Raw genomic sequence first — 26,945 nt, 5'->3', positions numbered from 1 at the left:
ACTGCGCCTACGTTAGGGTGTGGTGCGCATTGTGTGCGGTGCGCTGAACCATTTGTAGACGAACCGCACCTATTCCTCAATCTCCTCTCCGTCCGACGGGAGATGTTGGAGAGGGATGACTTTTATGTCTTGTGCGGCGAGGTTTGATGTATATTTTTTTAGATGAATCTAACGGCTCTGGCCATAAATGTCGCGCATGACGATTTTGCTGTTTCCTCGGGATGAGGAAGGCCCTTAGGATGAGGATCCTTGATCGACAGATTGCGCTGATTTACATGGAAGTGACTTGAAATACATGCCCGCGGCAGACAGACATACATCAGGATTTCAAATTATCCTTCATCGATTTTGATAGCAACCGATAATCTGTAAATTCTAATTTAATATCAGTGTTCTGCACTCAACCCTGTGTATACAGTCCGACCAGGGAAGACGAATCTAGTTTCGAAAAGAAGCAATTTTGAGAATATCATTTAATTTCTGTGCTATCGGCTGTTAATTATCGCTCGCGTTTTCACTTAGGCGACATTACTACAATTGAAATTTAAATTTGCAGTCATGAGCAGACGAGCGTGAATGAATCTGCTTCCCATCTTGGTTCCACTTACAGCCGTCACCCACTCCTCTATGTTGTCACGCTACTTGTCTAGTTAGCGCATGCGAACTTGCGTCGATAGTCACGACTGACGCAGGTGGACAATATCTTGATCAGTGCTTTCAGGACGGTTCTTCGCATGTAAAGCGCCTAGTATAGAAGTGAGCGAATGTAAGAGAACGTTGAGTGGTTGCTCATGATCTCATCACGAACGACTTCGTGGCGGAGTGGTTATCACACCATGCTACGACGCCTTGGGTCCCGGCTTCGAATCCCGGTCTGGGCATGGCTGTTCTTTGAGGGGGTGTCCCATCATCACTCCTCATCTTCGCGATTAGCCAAAAGTGGCAGAAAAGGGAAATAAAATAAACCAAATCAGTCAATCAATGATCTCATCACGGGTTAGAGTCTCGGCGTGGTCATGAGTGCCCCTTCATCAATTTTATCTAATTATTAATCATCCTTATCATCCTAATATTAGTTAAAAGTGACAGAAAAGCGACACAAAGTTAAAAGATGCAGATGGTCGGTGTGCCGCGCATGAAATCTGACACTTGCATTGGAAGCCTTAATTTTTCGGGAGCGGCTCCTGTTTCGTATAATCCTTGGTTGGCCCCATAAGGCTTCTGGAGTCCCGGAGGATACCTTTTCAAGTGCGATAGATCAGAGCCCATTCACCCAATTTGGGTTCAAGAGTGACTCATCCTCCAGCAAGGCTTCTTGGCGTCTTAACGATGTGCTCTGCGTCTCCCGTTTTGGAAAGTGAAAGGTCTTCAAGTTCGCGGTGTTGCCAAGTACATGTAAGATTGTTGGTGTAGAGCAAGGTTATATACATGCATTCACAGGGTGTCCCAACACGTCAGTAACTGATTTTACACATGATAACGGCCATAAATATTCTTATAGATCAATGACAGCTCTTGCACGATAAAACAGATGTGTGGGAAACGGTACGAAAATAATATCGGATCGCAGCATTACAAAGGAAGTTATATCTAGAATGTTCCTGTCGATAACGTTGTTGTTGTTGTTCCTTTAACATCGAAGATTTGGGATGGTCCCAGTTAACATCTTGCCCAGATTTAATCCCGTTTTTTTGGTACTCTCTTCGTTTTCCAGACTTTTCTGCCCCCCCCCCCTTCCCTCCCCGAGAAATTGTCCATGGTTGCGTCTCAGGGAGTACGGATTTCATACAATACTCGAAATGCGTCATCAAGGTTTACGCTTTTTGTGTATCAATTAGCACAAATATAAGTAATTTTGATGTATTTGAAATTATCGTGCCTGATCTCAATGTATGCATTTTAGTGCATCATACGGAACAGCACCTGATGACAGTTAAATTTTATGCATTTCTGTGTATATTTTGATGCACCGTAAGTTCATCATTAATAGTTTATGCGCTTGAATGTGTTACGGGAATCAATATACTTGTGCCAACTTACGCATTCTGTGTTCTGTAAGTTTCCGGTCATTTCAGTTGTCTGTCATAGTACCTTACACCCCCCCCCCCTCCCTTTTACTGCCGCTTTGCTTATAAATTGTGACCTGAAAGAGAATAAAAAAACATCCATGTATTATTTTTTAAAGAATCCAACAACGTAAATGCCAGAACTAATCCTTTTATGCTAATAATAAAAATGGCACTTGTCAATCACCTTAGTAAGCATTCTTTTTTCTTATTCTAAAATCTTGTGTGGCAGTGTTCCATTTTTACGCAATCCAGAATGTCTACTAATACTAATGTTCAAAACAGTTATTAAGCAAGGTAATTAGTTTTCTTTTAAATATCAATAACTGCAGCGTTTTAGAATTTTAACAACCTTAGTCATATCCAAGTAATATGCACATAATCTCTCTCTCTCTCTCTCTTTCCCCATGTGTGATTTTTTCGTTAATAACATTAAAATATATCTAGGTAGAACATTTTCTGGTAGACTAATTATACGAACCATAAGCATTTATCTGTCACAACAGACTAATAAATTCCAATTTGCCCGTTTGCTGATTCTCTGTATTCAGTTTTTAAAAACTATTACTACGACTATATATTGGAAGTTATCAATGCACTCCCGATACAATCGCCTCGCCATGTTTTTACATCTAAAATATGATATCGATAATCGATTCGGGCTTCCGATATTATTTTCAATCGAGGTTATGGTGCATAGGAAATTATCGCCTTTGTCGAATGCACATATTGCCCACCGTCACTGTGCAGTAGTTATGTATAAGCAACCATACATTGTCGCAATTTTTTCATATTATACATCATAACCAGCGCAACAAGTTCTCAGTAATTTAAACTTTACCTTGAAGTTTGCATATGTAATCAGAACAGTACTAACCGGCTATGCCTTCCGCTTTCCTCCTTCCTCCTTTTAGCCCACCGGCAGTGTACATGATTATGATATGATTTGCGGTGCTCCAGCAACAAAAAATGTATTGAATACTCTCGAACCATATAATTTCAAGATGTGCTTCCCATAGTAATGAACAATTCATCCTGCACTGCCATTCGAAATAAATTAACGGGTGACACACTTCGCGGTGTAATTTGGTGTGTCCCTAAAAGCACTAAGAGCTTGTTTTGTTAATAATAAGCCACGGACACTCATTACCTTGGCGCTCGGTGCCCTTGACCTTGATATTCACGTAATTTAATTTGCATAATTCCGAAACCGAATGCTGCTGTTTTGCAGGAAGTAATGGGCTCTTGGCACAGTAGAGGAAAAAACTTGACAAAATTTAGTTCGTGTAGTTTTGTGGCTGATATCCGTGATTGAAGCTTTTCTGTAAGCAGATATTTTAATTGTAAGAGTTGCCCTTTATGCTGCAATGCACTACAGAGATAAATGCTACAGGGTGAGACCAAAATCTGCGTACAAAGAGTATTTTCTGCACCAGGAAAGTATTTGTCAACATTCTTGAGTTACGGGCGCAAGAAAACGTTCCTGGAATAAATACAACTAGAGCAATTTTGGTCTGAGAAGTACAAGGAAAATCGTGAAAAGATTATATTGATATCTTGCTATAAGATGTAAAACAAAGATGGAAACTAATGTTGGCCGAAGGTAGGGTGTCTTGTCTAAAATCAAAAATACCTGTCTCATTCCTGGCGTTGTCAGGAAACTCAAGTCTCGATATAATTTATTTTTAAGTTTTTGAACATTGAACAAAATGTATAACGTAAACAACGACCCTGTGAATAATTTGCACAGCGAAGCCAATTGGAGACGAAATTTTCGTATAACCTTACGTTCTAATTTGCTGGAGTCTGAGACGAGACAAAACTCACAACAGTAAGTCTCGTTCTCATTTCGAATTCGCGTACCATCATAGTCGGTAAAGTAGTATCGAGTGCAATATCCCGCTCGCGAGCGTACGCACACAATCACACGCACACACGATAAATGCCGAAGAGAGATTTTGTTTTGTCGGAGCATTCCATCTGAAGTCTCTATTTGGTTTTCATTCTCCTTAATCCATCGCACCGGTTATATCCTTGCATGTTATGCAATAAGGCTATTTGTTGTGTATATTGGGGTTACGTAACTGTAAGGATGCACATTCAATTTGGCTCCAGCCCACTTCTGCTCAGTACTCTGTATAACATGGTCAGTTGCCGTAGTTTCCATACCATTTTTCTTACTCCTTGTGCCGTGGTCACAGGACCGCAACCACGAATCCTGATCTGAACTACTCAAGCGCATGGACGTATGCTAAGCTCAGGATTTTAATTCCTTTCCTTTTCGGCAGGATATTGATGCTTCCGACTTTCTACCAAATGGAAGGAAGTGTTCCCTCTCTGCTCTGCTGGTTAACACTAGAAATCTTGCACTCACTGCACAAGTGTTTACTTTTTTACGCGTTAACACTCTTTCTTTCTTCAGCGTAGGAAATAGTCCTTGTACTGCAACCTTCTCCTTTTCTCTTTATGTCCTAACGTTTCGCATTGTTAACGTAGTTTTATTTTTTTTGTTTGTTTTGCATTTAACATATAAGGCAAAACATTGGTTTATGTTTTTTAACATGTTTAACACTGCATTTTTACAGTGGACTTACATAAAAATATAGTGCATTCACACAGAACATAAAATGCGTCGATTGACACAAATATGTTGGCTCCACTAGCACATTAAAGTGTATAAACTGGAGTGATACACTTTTGATGCATCATAATAAAGGGTGGGCCAAAAGTCCTTAACTTAAACTTCTCTACCACTTGTCACATCGGCTATCCTTCCCTTCCGCATAGCACTATCACCTCCACCTACACAGAAAGAACACGATGATAAATCTCATATGGGGAAGGTACTTTTGGTCCACCGTGTACGTAAAGAAATGCATAGAAGGGTACTTTTACCGAGTGCACTCGCATCAATCTTGATTTGATACATTTCGAGTTCTTTGTGTTGTACATATATATAATATAAATATATGTAGCGGTTAGTGGCAGAGTGGTTGGCGTCTAGGTTCAAGTTTAAGGTAAAGCGTTGATGTGTCTTTGTTTGTACCATCATTACTATATCAGTTGATCATTGTTTCCCATAATAGAAAACTAAACAAGATAGAAAAACACCGGAAAATTATCAAAATATAAATAGAAAACAAAGAACGATTTTTACAAACAGGTTACAATGAATCCACTCAGGTGGTGGCGTGTCGTAAGAGGTTTAGTGAAAATGTGCCCGAATCAGAACTCTAACCCGAAACCTTCGAATTACATACCAGTGCGATATCATCTGGAATATTAGTTTGAGGAATTCCTAATTGGAGTCGTGGTTGACACACACATCTTTTGGTATGGAAAGCTCCTTTTGATGTGCTCTTCTGAGAGCCAACAGTCTTCATTACTTTTCTGCAAAAGGCCGGGGGGGGGGGGGGGGTTAGTTCGTATAGTCCGGTGCATTGCAATAACAAATCACGTAACTTGCACAGGCATTGTATGCAAAACTTACGGAATGAATATAGTTAAGGTAGCTGCTATCTCCGGTTATCTCGGAGCATGTTAGAGCTCAAGATCCTCTCCGCGATTTAAAATCGGTATTCTTGGCCCGTCAGGTCAGCGACCGTGAATGTTCCTATGCTTAAAGTTGAAACTGGTAAGTAAAATAGACATTTCTTTTTCTTTCTTCTATGTCTTAAAAAAAAGAAACAAGAATTCGAATGCTATATAAACATTCTGTATGGGTTAGTTATTTAGTTCCCATAGGAATTTTTGTGAACCTAAATAGAATTATTACGAGATAAAATTACCAGAATGCCTGATTTTCTACAAAGATCACATCAGGTCATACATTTTTATTTGGCACGTTTTCCACATACATGCCTTTTTAAAAAAAAAAATCAAAGGGTTTTACAGATTTTGTTTGTTTGCTACGAACTCTAAAGTAGTTTAATCCAATGAGGCAAATTTGTCATTAAAAGCTTAATTATGGGGGGTGTGCTGAAAGTAATTCCTGTTGCTTTGCTTTGTAGCTTTATTAACAAAAGTTGAAAGACTATACTGTGCATTCAGAATGGTACTATTCAAAATAATCTCCTTTGCACGCAACGCTACCTTTAAATACACTTCTGAAAAGCACTTTGGAAAAATCTCTGAAATACTGTCTGACCCAAGTTTTAATAGCATGTTTCACATCTTCTGAATCTCTTACCCCGAATCCTTCAGTACACCGAAGAGATGGAAATTGATTGTGCAAGATCAGGGCTATTTTATAGAGATGGGACACTACTGACCACCTCATGTAGGTAAGTCATTGGTTTTGGGGCTAGAAATGTGAGACCTGCATTATCATTATGTAGTTTAATGGCATCATGATTTTCCGAATAGCTTGTCGGAGTTTCTTCAAGGACGCAATGTAGCGTTCACCGCTGGACCCTATTCAAGAAAATCCAACGAAATGACTCCTCTCTCAAGAACCCTCTCCTTGGCTGCGGATTTTTGACTCTTGAACTTCTTAGGCGGGGTGAGCTTCTGTGTTGCCACCCCATCGACTGACTGCCTCTTAGTCTCGGGGACGTATTGGTTTACCCAAGCCTCATTTTCAGTCACAAAACTTGAAATCAAAAATCGTTCTTCAGCTTCAAACATGTAGACAGTTCCGAACACACGTCCACCCTTCTTTCTTTCAAAGCAGCTGTTTACTGGTAAGACACACACTTTTCTATAATGTACGTCTTTTAAAATCCTCTGTACATTATCATATGCTCAATTCAGGATCTGAGTAATTTCACGGACTGTAAAATTTGCCAAAATGAATCAACAACTCGCTGATGGTTTTCGTCAATCATTACACTCATTTTAAATCACTCGCACGTGAAGATTTGTTTTCCCAGTGATATGAATTTCAGATATACAGCATCATTTCTACAGATTTTATGATCCAACAGGCATAACTTTCAGTACGACCCTCGTACTATCGTATAATTGAATGTTGGTTTTCTCTTCCTCGGGCCTTCCCGATAGCGTAAGGGCTGATGCTAACACCGTGTAATTAAGGAGTATCGATCTAAGTCCAGTCTCCAAGCAAAAATTGGTATTAAAGTAAAGTTTTTGTCTGTGCTCTTGGTTTATGGCAACTATGATGATTATTCAGTTAGCCGTGACACTGGTGAGAGAACAAATACAAATAAATTTCCTGAAGGAAGCTTTCAGAACAAGCCCCAAATGCTACTTGAAAACCACCTTTAGAAATAAATCCAACCTTTCGTGCCAAAGTGACACGACAAACTGCACGTGCCGCCTTGGTCTGTTGATAGCGCATGCACAGTGAATGTTTTTTTTTCTCCCTTACAGACTGGTTGTGGCCTATGTCGTTCGTCACTTCGATGTGAAAGCTCTAACATTTTCCCATTCGAACAGAATTTTTCCCTTGTCCTTCACCCACGTCGGAGGTGTCAATATTGAAGACAACGGACACTTCCATCCTTCGTTTTCTCGTCGTCGTGACTGACCCTAATTTCGAAAATATATTTCACGAAGTTTGTTTTAACTCCACACCATAGTCGGGACTTATGAAATGCTTGTAGCACCGTGAATCGAACTTAGGACCCCGCGCTTTCGAGGCCATCGGGATTCGAATCGATCATCTCCTGCTCCTCAGTCACTGAAACCAAGTACTACACTCTGTCCCGGCTATCTCTGGAGCAAGCGAACGAAAACAGGTCTCTGCGCAAGTAGTAACGCGAGACTGCTCCACCAATGAATACGTGAGGGAACGAGAGTGTGGGGAGGGGGAAAGCGACTGCAGGTACTAGCCTTCGAGCAGTGTGTACTGCTTCGCTCTGCCCACTCGACCCCCCCCCCCTTTCTCTGCCGCTATGCGTCCTTGCTCCACAGATTCCGGGGATAGAGTATAGATGCCTTTTTCGGTGATTGTTCAAACCATTCCGCTGAAATACAGCCTTCCCATGAATTTTGTTCTGCACAATTTAGATACTTTCATTACTTTCATTGTTCCGTTTGTTTAAACATTATCCTAGACCGCTGTCGCATCACCCACTACAATAACGGCAGTAGCGCTAAAAAAGGTGTGAAAGTGTAGGTTTTCTGCACCATTGTGTGGCAATGAGAATCCCCCTCCCAACGCTTGGCAACAGCGTATTAAGCAAGATGTCAGACCCTGTTTGTCCACATCTTCGTCTCCCACATGCGTTTCCGAACACGGTATTCCTGCGGTGGACCAGTTGCACTTGATCTAAAACTCCCCGCGCATTGTTTTGCATAATGCTTAAGTGAGACGGGGTGAAGTTGGTAACCAGTAAGGTTCTGCAAGTGGCCCGGGCAGCAGTTCAGTAGGTAACGTGTTAAATTGTTTTTACTTTTAGTTGATCCCATATTCACAGCCGGATTCCTGTGTTTTTCTGCGCCCTGGACGAAATTGAGGATTCATGGAACGGAAAAAATTTAGTTTTCTGCCGTCCGCAACAGTTTGCCAACATTTCAGTGTGTTATTCCATTATGCTGTAATGTGAAGTTTGTGCACAAGAACTCATCTGTTCTTTGTGCTAAGTTCGTTACGTACGTTAATGTAAGGTGCTTCGACACACCCTGGATTAATCTAGGGTGAAGTACGGATGAATACAAATTTTTTAAAAAATTCGAAGCTATGTCTACGCTACTTGCAATTTTTTTGTAAGCTATTGCTTGTAATTAAGAGGTCCAGGCCCAACTCTGGGACTCCTGGCAATGATTTGTGGACTTTAATATAGCACTTATTTCCGGCAATATAGTGTGATATATGTTTCTCGGTTGAAACTAATTTTTCGAATTTCTTTACATCACTGGATCAATGGAGGGTTTACAAAGGTGTCGTACTTCATTCAGTATTCATTCTTGAATTTCGTTAGGTTGCAAATAACGTCAGTAACATTGGTTGAATTTTGAGTGGTAAATCTCTCCTCAAATCATGATTAAATGTTTTTGAAAATACCTCCACGAACATATATATATTTCTTAAGAATATAAATGTCTGTTCACTTAAGTACTTATTTGGGTGTAAAGGATGGCCTTTTCAGAAGACACTAATAAGAACCTCATTTCCATGTAGTAAATCTCGGTAACTGCAATGTTGACACCTGGACTGACAGTCTGTATAATCATCCTCTGTGAGATTTTGTGTTGTCGTCCATATGTGTTTGTTCCTTCACTGTATCACCATTGATTCCGGTCGTCGTACTTAGTCAAAAGTGGAAGTAAAGCGATGTAAAATAACCAATTCAATTAAAAAAAACCATAAGTGGTTATTAAAACTGATAATATAGGTTATGTATCGAAAGTTATACATGTATTTATCACTCCCAAGGAGTGAAATTCCAGTTACAGCTTTTATTCGTGAAACCGCTGTAAATATTTTTTTCTTTTGTCATATTGTGCTGCTGCCTTACTCGTAATTACTTGATACATTTTTAAGAAGGAAGTCGAGAAGATGCTTACATGTAGATTCAATGCTTGATTCAACCAACGATGTCATTTTACTGTTGCTAGGAATTTTAAAGCGCCTAGTTCATTTAGTCGCTAGATCTTACGAAGTGGTAAGTGTAGGATTGCTGAAGGCTCGCCGTCCTTCAGCGATGAAGGTAAACTCCATCCTTTTTTGGAACTTAAGTTAACTTCCAGTAGACAAATCAAAAGGGCGTTGCTACGCAAATCGGAAGAGTTGTATTTTTATAATTATATTGAGTTCGCGTAAATGCAATATTTTCACAGGCAGTATACGTACCGGAATTCTATTAAAAGCCTGCTTCAGAAAATCACATTGGCCTCTCCGATGACATAGTTGTAACGCTGTCGTCTTGTAATCAAGTGGTCTTGGTTTCGATTACTGGTGAGGTCACATTCCACAGTTCTCCCCACGTAATTCCTAGTCATTCTTCAGACAACTTTCTATCCACCTGAAAGCTTAGACCTTGTAAATAGGCGCAGTAGTGTCGACAATCTCCTTGTAATCGAGGAACCAGAGTTTCGATTTCCGATGGATCAACGTTTCAGAGGTTCGGGTCACACCATAAACTATAAATCCAGTTCCGATTAGCCTGTCTGTCTATAAAGGGGACTTGAACCAAACTTTTCCGAAGCATCTGAAAGTGAACGCAATCTAGTTGGAATCATAATTGTGGACAGTCTGTGTCCCATCTAAATTAATAAACAAGCCGAATGGGGTTTGGCCGACAGACCGTCACTGAACCGGTCACCGTGTGATCGGAACAGATTACACAATGTTAGAATCGTAGCTCTTCACCAAGTAAATTGAGTTTACATTCCTGATATAAAAAGAAGAAGAAGAAAAAACGAGTTGTATTATGCTAAAGTGCTCCACGTCTTCGCACGTATGTATTCCTTTTGCACAGACTAGTTTGGCACAGCTAGTTTGGGATGGAGTCGAGACACGTGAGTAATGCTCCCAGCATGCGGACAGGGGGATACGGAGAAGACACGAAACGCACGCCGTGAACCTTTCCCCGCGGGTATCCACCTGTGTCCCCGCATCAACGGTACTTGCACGTACCTATTTTCGAATGCGCAACAAGCCGGCTGGCTCGAGTTTTACGGCAGGTTTTCACTTTTGGGCAAGTTTCTGCCGCGAAAGCATTCGCAGGTTTGGGTGATAAAGCACGAGGGCGAACGATTATGTAAATAGAGAGCCTAACGGCTATTCGGCGGGCCTGTTTGAGGATTCGTATTCGTTTACATGTGTGTGTGTTTGTAGTCGAGAAGATCTGCAGGTAGGAGATATCGTTGGCTTAGCGTGAAAGCAGTCTTACTTCCCTCCGGCTTTCGACTGAAAACGTCGGCAAGGCAGTCACGTGTTTGAACTTGACTTTTTGAGGTTCACTTGAGTATTTGTGTTTGTTTCTTGAAGTGTTCAGTATGGAGAAAATTTCCGTTGTTGAGGAATCGTAGGTGTCTAGGTGTTAAACACTTTAAAATTCGTATCATACTAAAAGTTAATATGCTAACAACATCATGTCAGCAGAGACATATGCAGGGTGAATTTGCTGGTTTTATCCTTTCCCATGCATTATGGTTCATTCCTATTTTGTGCTTTTTCCGCATTTAAGGGTTGCATACTTTTTATTCTAGAAGCCTTCACACGCCATGGGTCGGTTGTTTCCTTGATTGATAACACACTATCATTAGCTGACGAAAAATGTTTGTCGATAGAAAGAATAAATGTCAGTTGAAACCTTGTTCGTTGCGTGGCTGGCTGCCTGCCTAGAGGATAGAAAATGCTTTTCGAGGGCTCTTAGCTTTGAAACTTGGCCTTAGTGAGCACAATGCTAAATAATTATTGAATCTTACATGACTGCGAATTGTGGAGAGATTCTCTCAGCCAGATCAGTTTTGAATAGGCTTCCGAGAAATAACGCCTCTGTCGTCTTCCCGGCTGTTCCAGATGAAAATTTGGAATTTATTTTTCGTTTCCTGCACGAACATCCCTAGCAAAAAAAAAACACAAAAAAAAAACACTACTCTATAGAAAATAGTCTGCTTTCTCTCGATATCAGTAGGAAAAACAACCTGTTCATGAGAAACTATACCAAATTCGGTATTACCGCGTTCAAATTGAAATGTGTCACAAATTTCAGGTTTATCCGTTGTGTATCAAGTAGTATATTTTGTAAAGAATCCGTGCGTGCTTGTGTTCCCAAAACCTAGAAAGTGATACATTTCTTTCAACCTTTCTTCACAAAGGAGAAAGGTCAGGTGCAAACTGTTCCTACTTTTAAATGAACGGCCTTTTTCACTGCTTCGACACGGGTTGCCCATGCTTTGAATCGCCCGTTGGACAACAATTAAGTGCTAATTTGGGTTAAATCTGAAAGTGCTACCTACTTGAGCATTTTCCTTTCTCCTGATCAACTGACCCCCTCCCCCTTCTCTCGGTCGGAAATTTCAGCTTTTGTCTATCTTAACTCCCTAAAATCGCCACTTTAGAGGAAACATAATGGTTCTAATGGAAAAGCAATAGGAGGACGTTGTTTGAAGGAGCTACTTTCTTATGCTTAAAGAGAGCTCTGACGTGCGCAAAGGGTACTTAGAAGATGGCTGTGAAGATTTTAATCTGATTGTTTCTCGTGCACTCACTATTCTATGCGTGACTTGCTCATGGAAAGTGATTGTATGCTGGAAAAACAATCAACCATAACTCGATGCTAATAGAGTTTTAAGTTATACCGTGCCTTGGGGTAGATTGAATTTGCCAAGAGTAAGTGACATGGTACGAAAACAGAAGCGTTCTCTCCGAAACAAGTGATGTAAATAAAAGTATAAGAAGAAGGTACACTCAGAACTCAAAATGCATCAAATCAAGGTTGATGGATTTTTGGTGCATTAATTGACACATTTGTACACTCCTGCTCACATAAAGTGACACAATTTATCGGGTTGAACAGTTGAAATCTGTGCCACTTTGTGTGAACAGGAGTGTGCCTGTAATTATCGTTTCTTTGAAAGAATTGGCTGTGAACTACGTTCAACTGTAGCTTCAGTCCCGATCTCTACATAAAGCGGACTTGATATTTTAAGAAAGAAATTAGCAGTTTCATATCTCGTAACTCGTCGTGAGTTAAATTACAAGAGTAAAAGACAATTTATAAAACAATAATCTTTACATACTGAATTCCATTTGCAGGTGTCACAGGTTCAAATTCCGGCCTCGGCATGGATGTTCTTTGAGAGTATTCCTTCATCAAAGTACATCACGTCATCACTCATCCTCAGCTCCGTGATTAGTCAAAAGGGACAGAAAAGCGAAATAAAACTAAGCAAATTAATGAATTCCATATAATTAGAAGTGTCTAAAGGTGAAGAGTGCGTCTTTTTGATCGATTAAGTATTTTTGCATTAAAGGTGCTTTTTTCTTCCAACTTTTGATGAATCGCGACGATGGGGATGAATAACGGTTATGTAACTTGTTGAAAATGGCATCGACACAAGATCACCATTGCTGATGCCGGGTCACGGAACCTTCTGTTCAGTTAGAGAAGTCTCGTGGAGTTTGGAAACTGTTTTTCCGTATCCATCCGGAGTTTTTAAATGGTTTGAGAAACTAAGGGAAGTAGAAGTGAACTCTTCCCGTCAACTGAATCACGAGCTTTCCCCTCCTCCGGAGTAGGTGGCAGGGTCACACCTGTACCAGGTGCTAAAGGGAACGACACGGCCTCGGTGTTTCCCGAGGTGGAACCTGCAGAGTCATGATCGAACAAAACCACACTTCTACCTCGGCGGAACATAGTCATTGTGAAGCCGTTAAAGAGATGCTGCGCCCCTGAGGGAAGCTTCTCGGGCAATGCAGATAAAGCATCCTCCAGAGCGCAGGAGCGAGGGGATGCCTTGTAAACCATCATGTTTTCGGCCCAGTTTCTCCAGCGGATGAGTTATGAATCATGCTCCTACCTTTTAATGACGATTTTTATTCTCTCGCCAGGCTTTCCGTAAAGATATTATAACCACCGGTTGTCACAGTTGTGCTTTGGGAATGTGTGTTTATTGGGTCTCGGCGGGAGAAAGAAAAACCTCGTTTGCTCTGATCTTCTTTTCATCTCCTACTCCGGAAAGATTTCCAGATTGACCGTCCACCTTCTGCGGTCCCCTTTTTCTTTTGATGGTGTGTTAATATAAAGTCCGTAAATCAGCAGCGAATTGCATGCTTTTAATTTACTGGTAGCCATCTTTACAGTACAAACACCGAAGCAACACCCAGCAATTTCTGGAACGTCTCTATTTTTTTCCCCGAGTTGTTGATCTGCTTCGGCATTTCTCGTCCTTTTTTTTCCGTGATAACGAGAACTCTTGTGATGTTCACCCTTCACTTGGTTTGTAGGTTGGGTGGTTCACCGCATGAATGCAAGTTCAACCCAGCTTCAAGCAGCTCCTTAAGGAGCTTCGAATGCTCCAAACTGGTTTTACAGGGAAATCATAAGCCTCAGGTTTTTTCTGCCCATTTAATTTGATGACGTCGTCATCGTGCAGTATTCCCTTCGCAATGATCTTACTCTATATTTTCGGTATGGTTTTCGTATTTTCCCCCTATTTAGCGTTCTTTTTCTGTCGCATTTGGCTGACCGCGACGTCATTTACTCTACTCTACCCCACATGAACACCCATAACCAGTCGAACTCAATACTATCATTGGTGAGATCGGAACCGACCACTCAACGCACTTCACCACCTAAACTTTTTTTATGCGCGATATTTTCTGTTGACATATACTTTATAGCACAGCATTAACAGTCCTTGCAAGTTAAATTGGTACTTTCATGGAACTCAGAAAACTTTTTGTACGCTAGTAAATGCCTCTCATCACAATTCACATTATTCTTTGCAAATTTGTGTCATGTAAAGTGCAAATTGTGTGTGTTTTTATGAACCGTGCATTTTTTATCGAACTTGTTTGATGATGATGCCTACATAGCAGAGTGGTTGTTGTGAACACTGTTGATTAAACATAACTACCCTTAAAATACTTTCCCAGATTTATAGCTATAAGTCAACAATTTTGTGTCGCGGGTAGGACAGACGAAACGCTGCCTCTTTATTTAATAAAGAAAATATATTTTTCTGTGGATTGTCAAATCATGAAAAATAAATTTAGATAGAGAGAAAGAAGGTAATTGGTCTTTGAATATTCTAGTGGAGTTGAGGGGAAATGTAACGAATCTAGTACAATTGCGATGATGCCAAAATCACGGACAATTGCGACGATCAGGACCTAACCTAGCATAACCAAAGGCGCCACAAAACTAATAATGCTGTAGAAGGTTGGAACAACAAAATAAATAGGTGGCTAGGAAGACCGCATCCAAAAATCCATGATGTTCTTGGCCTGCCTTAAGAGCCAAGCAGAAGACACCAACATGAAGTACATGCGGATGGAACTTAATCTGGAAGGTCAGAAAAGGAAGAAGCGTGACATTAAAATCGACGAGAGAGTTGGGAAGTGTATTCGCACATATGAGGAAACGGGTCACTTCAAAAGGTGGTCTGTTGGCTCTAGCCCATGTTCAAAAACTTGATTGAACCAAATCCCCAGCCGAAGATGTCAATATTTCACATAATTCTCTTGTAAGAGGTATTGTACGGGGTGTTAAGTCACCCTTCGATTTGATAGATCTAAAATGTCATCGCAATTGTCCATCCACCCTTTCACTTCTGTGTTCATCGCAATTGTCCGGTTACCAATGTAACAGTTAATGCAGAAAGTAATTGTTTTTTGTTGTCACGGGTGGGACACAATAGATAACTCAATTAAATCAAAAAGTTAAAGCAAGTGAACAATATGTAAAATACCTTCTACTTTCTAATTTAATTAGATATAATATGTAATACTTGAATTTTTATCCGGCACACAATTTTAGATTGTTCGTTCACACGATATGATAAAGTTACAGCATTCCATTTAATTTTAAAAATTGAGGTTCAAGGGCTCTTTCACATGGAATGCCCCCTTTGTAGTAGTCTCACAATCCTTCAAGGAATGTGCAGGCCTCCCGTAAATGCTTGAATCCTCACGGGAGTTGCTGCTCCAAGGTAACAAAGTTTGGGGCAGTGGCATATCCGTGGCAGCGACATCGGTTGTAAAAAAGAAACCAGAAGCAATGGACCAAGGCTAATTCGGGGAAAAGTTACGTAAGATCCCCGCGATAGAGGAACTACGGAGTTTGATTAGCTCGACGACTGACTGCTCTTGGTACCAATTCAGTGGTTTCCACGGCACGGAGTGGGCGGTCTCCGGAAAAGATATTGACAAAAATTGCGAAAAGCTGGAATCGGGTGGAAAAGAACCACAGGCTGGTCGCTTGGATGAGGATTATCCGTGCGTCACGGTGGCGGAAAAAAAATCTGATGGGGACGCAGTGAAAGAAAGAACAGGTGTCCGTGCAAATGGCTGGTAGTGAATTCACGTAAATGTTGTTTTTCCGGGCAGTAGTCACGCTCTTCTTCCAAGAAAAGATGTTTCAGAATGATGATTTGATGTTCAGGCGTACATGACGAGTTCGATGATTCTTCCCACAATGTATATTATTTTTATCAGGGCGACAACTCATTTCGGAGACCTGGAAAACTGAAACTGATCTTTTGAATGTTTTGAAGATGATTCAATGCTTCGATGAAATCTTCATGACAAGGGTCAATGTTGCTTTTTCTGCCAAGTTCTCGAAGTCGTTGAATCTACTCAGGAGTAATCTGCACCCATAAGAAAATGATATGATTTTGTTTTTCAACTTTACTTGTCCCCAAGCTCTATACTCTGTCCCAGGTATCTGTGGAGCGAGCGAAGGAAAGCAAGCCTCTGTGCAAGTAGTGACTAATGAACGGGATTGTGTGGAGGGGGAAGAGCGACTGCAGTTACCAGCCTTTCCAGCATCGTGTACTGCTTCGCTCCGCCCACTCACTTTCTCCCCTACTCTGCTTTTATGCGCTGCCTTCTCCACAGATTCCCGGGATAGAGTATAAATAATTTCTGCAATTGAATTTTCTGTCTTTGATACCAATTTGAAGTAACGGCAAGAAGTAAAGACATTCTTTTGACTTTCCATTAGATGTTAAATAAGATGAAGTTTTGTTGTGAGAAATAATATTATGCCAGGATTCCTACTAATCAGAGAAACATGAAAAGTCACTGGAATGGACCTATATGGTCATGGAAAATACATGAAATTCGTGAAAATAATGCAAAAACGTAGAGAATTCAGGGAATATTTTTGGTAGCTACAACAGCTATTTATGTGAAGAAAGAAACGCTAAAAGTTATCTTGCAACCGAAACCAGTGTTCGCATTTTAAATGTATACAGTAAGGCGAGTGTAAACCTTACAGAATGGCCTGGAAATTTAATTGAAAATACGAATGATTGAGAAGTCCTGTGTGAGCACAAGGAGCATATACCGTTCGACCGCAGAAGACTATCCTAGCTCGAGTGGAAGAATCCAATTCAGAAATGGGAAGCAGGTAGAAACATGTGCGAAGCTACGCTTTGGATTTCAGATCAGTATTGCACTAGTATGCGTTCGGATGTCTATAATCGCGCGGCGACGTTACTACGTTAGAAACTTCAATTGATCTGTCAGTCAGACGATTTTCATGGAACCTGCTTCCCCGTCTGCGTTCCACTTAGCCTTCACACCCTGTTTTGCCATTGGACTCGTCCAGTTAGCACATGCGCACTTACGTCGATGGTCTCTGCCAACGCAGACGGACCGTTGTTCGTTCTCGGATTTCACAAGTGATCACATTTAGAGCGTAATCCCAGTACGTAAGTACCGATCTCCGTAGCGAAGTGGTTAGCGCGCTACGAAGCCAGGGGTCTCGGGTTCGAATCCCAGCCTGGGCATGAGTGTTCTTTGTAATTCATCAATTTAATCATATCACCACTCATCCTCATCTTCGCGATTAGCCAAAAGTAGCAGAAAAGTGAAGTAAAACGAACTAAATCAATCAATAAAATCGGTATTTTGGAGTGGAAATACTAGCTCTTGTGTAGAAGACAATACCAAGCAATGGATGTAAAAAAAAAATAAGAAAAGCAGGTCTTCTAAATAAGCTTTGTGGTACATTTTTATTCCAAGCACAGTTTTTACCCGGTTTTGATTCATTTACAATACATACCACTTCCACGTACTATACTTTCCTGACATTAAGGTTAACATGACGATAGCTTGGGGGGTGGTGGTATGTTCTTGTATTTTTCTGTATTTAACATTCGCTATGTTTTTGAAGATTATTTCCACCACACCGATGCCGAGGTGTCTGTGATGGAGGAGTGAGGATCAGAGAGCGAAAAGATGATCTTGTTCCGTCATCGTGTCTGGGCTTCTTCTGTTCATGGTGCGGGACTGCCTGCAGTTCCTCGTATGTGACAAGAAATGCCCCGCATCGCTCTTCCGTATCGGAGAGATGTTAATGGCAGAGAGCGAAGAAACGCACCTGAGAACACAGATATTAAGCGCCGGAGAAAGGCTGTCAGTAACGCATGAAGTGCTTCGATTACCATTAATTTCGTTTCTCTCTCGCTCATCTTTCCCTTTTGTCTTTTCTTTTTCTAATCCCTAGCCTATGTTCCATTTCCATTTCTTCTCCCTGCGGATGGCCTGTCATTAGCATTATTGTTCGAGTGCAACGGGGTCAAAAGCGTATTTCGAATTTCTGTCAGACCGGTGAGAATGGATTTCGGTTTAGTTTTTTTTAAAGTTAGTCATTATGTGGACATCCTCGGTTTTTCCAGGGTATTTTCTTCGTCAGAGCCCCGTTCCTAATTGATTTCATGCGAGATCGGTTAAGTTGGTATTTTGTTACAAGATCCCCTTTTCCAGCTTATGTGCAGTGAATTTAAAGCGAGGATTACAGGAGAAAGCAGTGCATTCGAAAGGTAATAATTTCCAACAAAATAGGTGGGATTTGTTTGGATAATTGTGGTAGGTTTTTCGTGCCAGGGCATTCCAAACAGATTTTTAGCTGTGTGGGCGTGGGCAGCACATGAGCCCAGTCTCCGTCGTATCAGGCTTTCTAGGCCGCGTCCGCTACTTTTCATCGACACCGGTACTGCTCACGCCAAAGGCGAGAGGCTAACCATTCAGCTACGCGGAGTATTTTGCTGATGTGTATCTTTCACGGCCTCCACACTCTTCATCATAAACTTTGTTCAGGAAGTACGTAATTTATCTTTATTCGTGTCTCGTTTTTAATGTATGTATTCTATATATTTAGCATGTCTTCATTATTGGAAACAAGCAACAGATTGTGTGTAAAAAAAACACAATATTTCATTGAGAACACAAATGTTCGGGTATGAACGTTACCAGAGTTTTCAACGAGTTAACTGTAATTTTGTCGACCTGGAATACACAGTAGAAATTAATGTACTTTTAATAACATGACTAGGTGTGACATGTAATCTGATTGGTTGACTATTCTGCAATAAAATTATAAATTTGGAACTTCCTTAATAATGAACAGTATGAGACTGCGACGACTGCAGGTATTGGTTTACTTACCTCCAGCAACTGCTCCAAATTATACAATTTACTCGCAGTATGCCAAAAAAATCGCCTTGAGCTAATGTGCTCTGATGCATACTTAATTTCACAGGAATCCACCTTGACTGCCTCTCATTCTTGTTTGTTACGATCACGTAGAAGCTGATGAATGGAATTACACATGTGAAATGTGATATTACACACCTTCCGCTTCCATCTTATCTCCTCTCGCAATCGAGGTCAATTCTTGTCGTGGTTTTGTTGCGTTTTATTCGTACTTTTCAGGTCAGTTTCGGTTATATTATTTCATGTAAGTGGGGAACTATATAACAGCGTCAATAGTTTTCTGTGTAATGTATCATCCCTGTGGAGACAAAGGACTGTAACTAAGTTTTTTTTTTTTTTTAAATTTATTTTGGAGGTCATTTTTTCTGCATACATTAATCCTTATCCTTACTTTCAGAGTTATTTGTATTAATATTATGCAAAATGAAATGATGTATGGCTTAATTGTAACCCTATTGCGATAATAAATAATAATAATTCAGGTTTGAGTACGCAACCAGTTTACAATTCCATCAGGGGGATGCCCTAGTGAACTTGTTTCAATTTTTTTGTCTGTAGGGACGATGGTTTTTTTAAGTATTCATCCCATGAGTATGTTTTATATCAAACATATTCCCCAGACCCATGCTGCCACTCGTGTTTATAGGTCTTAGTGATTTAGTAGGTGCTCAAGAAGTGAGCATGTGTGCGTCCATTTTCATACGAATAAAGGTCTCCTTCGCATAGTTTCCAACCTAGCAACTTTTCATAGATACATAAACTTTTCTATGACCTGTTGATATGCATACGTTCCCATGCGCAGGTATGTGTGTACTACACACACACAAACATCTGCTCAGATTATTATGTGCTCTTTTTCATTCGTATCAAAATGTGAGTGGTCCAATTTAACATGTAATTAATGCAGTAACCCGTCGACGAATTACAGTTAGTAGTTCCATCGAAATTCGTCTGGAAACTCTTGACTTCATACTCGCCCGTAAATAATTTCTTTCTTTCGTTTGGGTATTTCTAGTTTAGCTATTTGGGGAAAATGTCGTGATCACCTCTGCTTTATTCAAATGAATTTGCTCTTATTTTATATTTCTTCATTGTATACTCAAGGATTATTTCCAGTCTTCCTTGTTACCAGATGTTGAAATTCATTATCAGTTCCCCCTTCCTGCCCTTCCTCATTCCACATCTAGCTTTTCTTTCGAAACATCACCTGTGCTTAGGCTGCTGCAGCAGGAAATGAATATAGGTCCCATTCCCTCTGTTATTGCATCAAATTAGTATAACCTATGGAGGGTGGCTGAGAGCAGAATAATAATTATTTATTTTGCACTATAAATTTGATGCGTGTAGATAGTTACAAATAATTACCTGTATGAAATGGTTGAAGTTTGTCTTGGACTATGATATTGAAAATAATGCAGTAATTGTCACTCTATTTTAGACCGTTTTAAAAACATAAATAACATACGTATCTTTCTAATAATAAATTAAGTTGTTGATACTAAACTTATTTTGTAACTTGTTTCATCTTTATTGTTTCTTTGGCTGTACGTAACTTCACTACAATCTCAAACACATTTTATGTGCTTTACAGTAATTTTCATCTACATTATGTACTTAAATCAGTAAAATTTCTTCGTATTTTTTGTATTGTGGCAGATTGATTTTTTTGCAGATTGCAAGTCACTTCTACCATGACTTTTCCTTTGCTGTTGATGTCCGGCAGCCTTCACATTTATGTCTTGACGTATAATATTGTTCCACCAAAAGCCGTGACGGAGTGGCGAGCACGCCAGTTGAGTAATCGGTCAGATTTCAGGTGTTATCTCATTGGCGCAGCAAAATTCACGCTTATTATGGGCGGAAAGAAGATACAGTTATACTCGTACCTCACACTGTAGGACACTCTTGTCCCCACGTGTACGACTACATATATTGACCGCTAAAATATCTTGTGCGATTCTTAAGGTTTGTTTTGCACGGAATCGGAAAAGCAATTTCGTATACGGCTGCTCAGTCATGATGTTACCTACCGTCATTTTCCATAAAAATGTTTGCTTATAACTTTGAAAGTTTAGTTTCTTATTATTCACTCTCGTCTCTTCTATATTAAGACGCGTTTCATAAGCTTTTTGTAGACCGTAACCTAGCGACTCTTCTAATTAATGTCAGGCGTGGTTGTTTAAGTTTTCACATTTAGTACTTATAAAAACTCGATTAATGTAATGAAAGTGGTTTTCTTTTATTAGTCACGATTAAATACACCTTTCCAAAACCTTGTACAAATTTGCATATGTCAAGTTAGAAATCGTTGTATTTCAGAATTATTCATAAACACGTGCCTTTATGTTCATTACCTTACGATTTCGCGTACATGGGAGATGTACAGTCACGGACACTTCTGGATTGTAACGGTACCATTCGTTCTAAATGGAATCATTACAAACCAGAAGTGTCCATGACTGTACAATAGGGAAATTTTAGCGGAAAATGCAGGCTCGACCAGCTCTAGAACCCAGTCCTGGCTCCGCCTCATTTTTCGCTGTTGCTATTTTATATGTGTGGAATTGTCTGTCAAATCTACCGCAACGGGATCTGTTGCATTTTTCGAATGAAATTTCTATGTAGGTCAATGGCACGGTATGCCAAAGATCCGGGTTCGACTCTTGGTTCAGCCTGCATTCTTCCCAGAAATTTATACATTGGATATGCATGTTTCCCCAGCTGTAGTAACTTTCGATTGATTGAACACTGGTATGGAATCCTGAAGGAAGCATGGCATTGCGTTTATCTTAATTTATTTCTATATTATATTAATTTATTCTATATTTCTATAGCTCCCAGTCTTTTTATTCTCGTTGTTGTTGATGTCTTCTGATTTAGAGGTTAAGAATATTTTATGAACTGAAGCCGCGGTAGATCAGTCGTTAGGGCGTCTGACTATACCATGCGAGAGACCCGGGTTCGATCCCGGCGAGGGAGAACGAGATTTTTTTTCCACCTGTTTAAGCAGCCCCGGCGCCCACCCAGCGTCGTATAAAGTGGGTACCTGGAGTAAACTCTGGGGGGTAAAGGCGGCCAGGGGCGTGGTGCTGATCACATCACCCCCACCTTCGGCCGTGATCAAGAAAGTGTGGTGCCCTAACTCCACACCCCCTATACGCCTTGATGCCGTGGTGCAAAGCACAGGGGAGCACTTTTTTATGAACGAGAAAAAAAATCCCACCGAGCACGTTAAGTGGTCGACTGTCAATCTCTCCACCGAAGTTTCCGGGCTCGAGGCCCGGCTTGGGCATGAGTGTTCTTTTTTCAGTGTCCCTTCATCAATTTCATCTAATCTTCGCTCCTCCTCGTCGTCGTGGTTATCCAAAAGTGGCAGAAAAGCAATGTAACAAAAATTAATGCAAAGGAGTGTGGGAAAGTTAATTCTAAATCTGCATGTGTTGACTGTACTGGACCTAGAATTCAGAGTGGGGTCCGGTCCAGACTACTGTGCAGTGAGTTCCCATCGGGAATCAAATTCGAGACCCTTTGCTTACAAGGCAACTGCGTTAACCACTACACTAACCAGCGGTGTACCTATGTCGCAGTTGTAACTATCAGTAGTTAAGTGACGATCTTCCCATTGTGGAGAGGGATTTTCGTCGTCTTGTAATCAGGGGTCCCGGTTTTGAGACCCCGTGGAGGCACATAATGGTTGGGATCCCACTTGAAACTGTAAATCTAATCATCATTAGCCTATCTCTGGATAAAGTGGTAAAAAAATAACTCCTTAGTTGAGATTTACTAATTGTTGGCAGCAGCTTCTTAAACATGTTAATTATTTTCTCTTCTCTTTCGTGTGTCTTAGGATGTCTGTAACCTCGAGCTGAAGGTATGAACAAATCAGCGAGGACAATCAAATACTTGCAGCGACTTCGAGAGGCAAATCAAAAGCCAGCCCCACAGGTTTCGTAGTCGTAACACAACTGATTTACTGCTCGAACTTAGTAAAAGAGGATATAGCCTAGATATCAATCTCGCAAATTCATCGTAATAAGGTCTAGTCGATCGAATCTCGGATATATTGCGCTTGGGATGGTTTCCCTTCAAATCAAAGCAACTCGCCCGGAGCAATGTCAGTTACATTGTTCTTCAGAGTTTTTCTGCTTTCCCTACATCACTTTTTGTTTTCTTTTGGTGCTGTCATCTGCGTAGAGAAATAAGATCAAGTCACTTGATTGAAAATATATTTATCATTGTTAATGGAAGTAAATGAGGTTGGACTTAACAGGTAGGATATCCATCTTTCTTTCCTTTTTTTTATTTCCCTGAAGAAAAAACAATTAGTGACGTTCGAATGTTTCCAACTTAGGTACAAGTGACAACAAAAAGAAGGAAGAAAAAATATCTCAAAAGAGAAAGCTAAGGATGATAGTTGTTTTTTTTTATGTGCAGAAAGTTTCATTTGCTGTTGTTGTACTTCAATTTTGCCAGCTCAGAATTGATGACATGACATGTCTTTACAAGATAATCAGTTCCGTTCGACATTTTGAGATACATGCGTCACTTTCTGCTTCTGTCTTAATTGCAATTCTCTTACTTTATTTTTTTTTCACCTATACGTGGCAAAATAATATAATACTCTTTGCCTTGTCAATACTTTAAGGATCCAATCATACTGATTTTTCGAACCTGTAAGGTTACAGATCAATGCGCTTTGCAGTAATCTGGCTTTTGAGGCGACATTTCCCTCGATTCTGATCGCTGTCTTTTCCTGGTTTCTCTATATTGTTTCCACGTCAGTAGGACCCTTGCACAGACCGTTGGCACTACGGTATTAAACAGTTGTGTCTTTGATTACTATTTTAATATGTTAAGTAATAAATGCATTAAGTGAAAATTCATAATGCGCTGTAATATTCTTATATGGTACATCAGTGTCGGTTTTTATATGGTACATCTACATGTTCTGTATATGTATTATTTAATATTTTACGTACTTGTGCACTCATTTTGTGAAGAACATGTTATGTAATTCATAATGCTGTGTTAGGCACCCGTGACAAGCGACAGGATTAACGCTATTGGACCCAGTTCAAGTGACACGCAAGCGACAAGCAACGTGTGCTGCTTGTCGTGTCGCTTTGGTACGAAAGGTTGCATTTATTTTACCATTATACTACTGGTGGTCTCTGTGGATATTGTTATCGCTTGCGTGTAAATTGTGGGGAGTTCAACACACTGGATAGCTTTGGGAGTAGTTCGGTACTTTCCCGATGTCTTGAAGAGGCAAACGGAATATTTTCTCTCGCTGACAATAATAATATTTTGAAATTCTATTTAAACGAGATGTTTGTTCTAACTGGATGTACGCGAGTGGAAAATTTGAAACGAACATTAATCTTTAAAAAAAATTCAGGTGCGATTATAGCTTAAGATTCGAGCCTCAAGTTTACCCCCATTTCAACACACCTCGTCGTTGTCGTTTCATTAGATAATTACTGTTAACTAGTTTTACGTAACAAATTATTAATCTAGCATAAATGAATCCGCTGCAATGCGACTGCGTGGCGGAGTTGTTAGCGCAGCGTCCTACGACGCAAGGAGTCCTGGATTCGAATCCCGGCCTGGGCATGGGTGTTATGTGTAAGTGTCCTTTCATCAGTTTCATCATATCATCCTCATCTTCGTGATTAGCCAAAAGTGGCAGAGAGGCGAAGTAAAATAATCCAAATCAATCTTCAACTGCTATAACGAGAAGACGATCCTTCTATGCAGAAGAGAAGGTAAGGTCATTGAAGCATTTTGTGCTACATCCGATGACGTCCAGTTGTTCCATTATCCAAGGTAGCATGCATGTAACATTCTGCGTGCGGCAATGACCGCAGGTAGAGTCACAAGAGGAGAGCTTGTTGCAGATTTCAGAAATATTTTCTTCCGTGCGGAATTGGTATACCTAAAGAGGCGATCATCATCCTCCTCCTCTTCCAGGAAATCGCCCAGTCTCTCTGCATCCCTTCTGGCGTGACGCTCTGTTCCACAAAGCCAGACTGTGCGTGCGTGCAATTTTTGATCGCAAACCGACAACGGAGATGGGAATATTGTGTTCCTTGGCCAATTTTGATTGCCGAAGGAATTGGCTACATGCTACGAGATCTAGTATTTTGTGTGCCGGTTCCTCAGGATCTTCATGTCTATAGCGCCTGATGGACGCTTAACCTTGAACTTTATATGAGAATACATGCGTATACTTCCAATCCTATGTTATGTTAAACACAATAAAATGTTGTTATTGCTTCTCTAATAATAGGGTCTCTATAAGCTCTGCGGATTCGTTCCTTGGTACTCCAATTAGTTCGTTCTATTTTTTTTTTAATATTTATTTTTATGTTTTCATTTTAATAGGAATTTTAGAGTAAAATATCCCCTACCTTCCCCACCAAGCGCTTTCCCAACGGAACAATACAGGAATCGGGTTACCACTACAAACTAAATGTGCAAAAAATTATGTACTTGTCAACGCGTGACCCTGTTTTAAATTAAACGCACTATTAAATCATCATTTTGAAAACTTATGTTACAATTTTAAAGCATCGTTATCGGTGGAATCGGTAATATCGGTGCAGGTGCAATTCAATCACTTCCGTGTCATTTTCCTCACGAATCATTTGTATAACAATAAGACTAACTTGCTCTCCTACCACGTAATTATGTGGCCTGGTCTTGGTATAACTTCACCGTTAAGTATGTCTTTATATTGACCCTGAAAGTCAACCGGTAGTGGTGGAGAACAGAGTCAAGGTTATGCCGGCCGGTATAGCACCTCGTAAGTATCCCCCAAATCACAGTAATCCGAATTGTGCTTCACAGTTCACATTTCCTTGCCCTCCGGCTACGTTCATGTCGACCAGGGCAATAAAAGAACTTTAGACTCTCCTCCATGACCTGTTAACCACTGGGCGTTGCTTGCCGGCAGAGCGAGGGATTTCGCTTTACAGGAAAGCGGCAAAACGCAAAATTCCCCCGGAGACTTGTAATTAGGCTCAGAAGATCGTGGTTCTTGAAAAAACGGGGGATTTCGTTTTTTGCTCTCGTAGAATAGTTGAAAAGTCAAAAGATGGCTTGGAAGCACCGTTGCGTTCGGTGTGGCCCCGGCCGAGTGGGTCAGTCTCCGCAAAACGACTGATAAACAACAGGTTGCGATGGAGATATTTGTTGTTGCACCGTGTGGGAAGCGTGAGAAATCTTCGCGGAACGTGATAGCAGAAAACGTCCGTTGCTGCTGCGGCTCGTGACCTACAAAGGGCTTTTTTTTTACCGTCTTTTGTGTGATAAATCACTACGACACAGGGAATACATTATGGGGAAGTGTCACCTCAGGACTTGCCCGTCGCGGCAGCATCCACAGTTGGCGTTTTATATTGTCGGTTAGGATGTAACATTGCGTGTTTAGGCCATGGATTACGGGCATTTCGTGAGGTTTTACGTTTAATTCCATCTTCTAGGTTAGAAGGATTTATTTCTTGTCCTTTTCTATGCCATTCAAGAATTACGGAAATGTATGACAATGATGGGCAGAATACGTTCAAAGCATTAAAAAGAGAAGAAATAAAACATCCTTCTGCAACCTGCCTGCGGTTTTTAAAAAAAATGTTGATGAGAAATTAGTTTCCATTCGCTGATTATTAGGAGAGAGAGAGAGAGAGAGAGATTCTCTTTCTCCAGGAAAGGAGGAAAGAAAGATAGTAGAAATTTGCTTTTCACTTTTTTCTCTTTTTTAGGAAGGAGAAAAGAAAGAAGGAAGAGAGAGAGAGAGAGAAGGA

The 26,945-nt window shown here is 40.5% G+C and overlaps 1 protein-coding gene across 3 annotated transcripts in view; it reads left to right on the top strand.

The window, feature by feature from the left end:
* Nucleotides 1-26,945, top strand: part of Jupiter (microtubule-associated protein Jupiter) — a 192,043-nt gene that overhangs the window by 60,351 nt on the left and 104,747 nt on the right. The window contains exon 1 of one of the 3 annotated variants that reach the window (XM_083119174.1): nucleotides 8,329-8,399. The exons of the other annotated variants lie outside the window; for them this stretch is intronic. The gene's annotated coding sequence lies outside the window, so the exon portion shown is untranslated. Of the gene's footprint in view, nucleotides 1-8,328; nucleotides 8,400-26,945 lie in introns of those variants that run through there. 3 annotated transcript variants of the gene reach the window in all.

The sequence above is a fragment of the Lepisma saccharinum genome, chromosome 3 (genome assembly GCF_977018435.1).
Source record: "Lepisma saccharinum chromosome 3, izLepSacc3.1, whole genome shotgun sequence".
NCBI classification, from domain to species: Eukaryota; Metazoa; Arthropoda; class Insecta; order Zygentoma; family Lepismatidae; genus Lepisma; species Lepisma saccharinum.
Note: the sequence above shows the minus strand (reverse complement) of the source record. Positions and strands in the feature narration are given on the sequence as shown.